The 2029-nt window shown below is 59.6% G+C and overlaps 1 protein-coding gene across 2 annotated transcripts in view; it reads left to right on the forward strand.

The window, feature by feature from the left end:
* Positions 1-797: 797 nt before the first annotated feature.
* The window catches only part of DOC2A (double C2-like domains, alpha), a 6891-nt gene continuing 5659 nt past the window's right edge, over positions 798-2029 (forward strand). Inside the window, exon 1 of one of the 2 annotated variants that reach the window (XM_011933538.1) lies at positions 798-941. The gene's annotated coding sequence lies outside the window, so the exon portion shown is untranslated. Of the gene's footprint in view, positions 942-1746; positions 1833-2029 lie in introns of those variants that run through there. The other variant, XM_011933537.1, reaches the window with a different exon arrangement.

The following is a 2029-nucleotide window of genomic DNA, read 5'->3' on the forward strand; positions in this document are numbered from 1 at the left end:
CCAGGCTGGTCTTGAACTTCTAAGCTCAAGGGATCAGCCCACCTCAGCCTCCCAAAGTGCTGGGATTACAGGTGTGAGCCACCACCACTGGCCCAGACACTTTGATTTTGCCCATTTTACGGGTAATAAGTGATTTCTCAGGGGTTTTTTTTTGTTTGTTTTGAGACTGAGTTTTGCTCTTACAGCCCAGGTTGGAGTACAGTGGTATGATCTCAGCTCACTGCAACCTCTACCTCCCGGGTTCAAGTGATCTTCCTGCCTCAGTCTCCCAAGGCACATGCCACCACGCTTGGCTAATTTTTTGTATTTTTAGCAGAGATGGGGTTTCACCATGTTGGCCAGGCTGGTCTCAAACTCCTGACCTCAGGTGATCCACCCGCCTCGGCCTCCCAAAGCGTTGGGATTATGGGTGTGAGCCACTGTGCCTCACCCCCTCAGTGTTGTTGACTTTACATTTCTCTTACTTTTCATTTTATTCTTTTTTTTTATTTTTAAGAGACTGTGTCTCACCGTGTTGCCCAGGCTGGCTTCACTCAAGTGATCCTCTCGTGGCAGATGCCTGTAGCTAGGATTACATTTCTCTGACTTAGAAAAAAAAAATTGCAGTGAAATACACATATCAATATGTACCATCTTCACCATTTTTAAGGGTAAGATTAGGTGGTGTTCGGTATGTTCACTTTGTCGTGCAACCATATTTCTCTTTTAAATAACAGCACTTAGAGATGCCAACTTCGTGCCAGGCCCAGTTTGGGACACCAGGGACTCCCAGATGAATCAGCCGCTCCCGTGGAACTCCCTGCTGGTGGGGGAGGCACTGGCGAAACGGGGCTGAGCGGAGTCCTGACGGCGCTGGAGCTGAGGGGCAGTGTGGGATGCCCCAGGAAGGTTCCTAGGAAGAGGGGACCCAGGGTGACTTCCTAAGGAAACGCCGGTCCCAGGTAGAGGAGCGCATGTGAGCCAAGATCCTTAGGCCTGAGCCCTCTCGGTGTGTCCCAGGGACTGCAGGAAACGGTTGGGTGAGTCAGTGGTGGGCAGCGGGGGTGATAAGCCCTTTCCTGTTTTCGGGATGGTAAGTTTGGGGCACAGGTGAGTGAAGACGGAAGGCCAGGGGTGGACTGACACTTCGTGGCAGGCGCAGGGCAGGGCAGGGGGGCGGCTTGGGGGTGGCAGGCTTTGGGTGAGAAATGGCAGCCCATGGGGAACGACCGCAGGGCTCGGGAGCCTTCAGAGCCAAGCCCCGACGCCCCTTCCCACCTGCGGGGCAGAACTGGAGATGGCAGGGGGAAAGGTGAGGGACGGTGGTTCCTAAAGGAGATGCCGTCCCTGGTAAGGGGACATGGGCCCCTGGGAGTTGGGTTGGGCCACAAGGAGAGAGGCCTGAATGGCCAAAGGGAGGAGGCGTGAGGGAAGCCGCAGCGTCAGACCTCTGCCTCCTCCCTCAGATCGTGAGGCTCCCCAGCCCGGCTCGGGGGACCCCGAGATCCCCGGCCGGCGACAGCAGGCGGATCAGACCCCCTGCTCCTGTCCGCCTCTGGGTCCCTATAGACATGGGGAGGGGAGGACGGAGGCCCCAGCTCCCTGCGGGGGAGGGGCGTGAAGACGCGCGAGGTTGGGGGGAGATGAGCCGGCGTCGCCATGACGACGAGGCCGGTGGTCCGGCCCTGGGGACCCGGGAGGGAAGGAGGAGTAGTGGCTGCACGCGCTGGCGGGGGCGGGGGCCCGGGTCTCCCAGGAGTAGTTGGGGAACACCCGGCGATTCTGGCAGCTGCTTCCTGGTGGCGCAGGGAGCCCGCGTGTTTGCGAGTGCGTGTGCGTGCGAAGTTCTCCGGGTAAGTGTGCCAGCGCGCGCCTGGGGGGTGTGCAAGGGTGTGAGCGTGCACACGTGGGCACGGGCGTGTGCGCGCGGGGGTGCCCGGCTGGATGTGTGCACAAGAGTGTGTTCCGGCCCGCGTGCCCCTGCGTAAGTGTGCGCGCGCGAGCACACGTGTCTGTGTGTGCGCTCGCGTGCGCTCCCGAGCGGGCCCCG

Source organism: Colobus angolensis, unplaced genomic scaffold (assembly GCF_000951035.1).
Source record: "Colobus angolensis palliatus isolate OR3802 unplaced genomic scaffold, Cang.pa_1.0 Scaffold128, whole genome shotgun sequence".
Lineage (NCBI taxonomy): Eukaryota > Metazoa > Chordata > Mammalia > Primates > Cercopithecidae > Colobus > Colobus angolensis.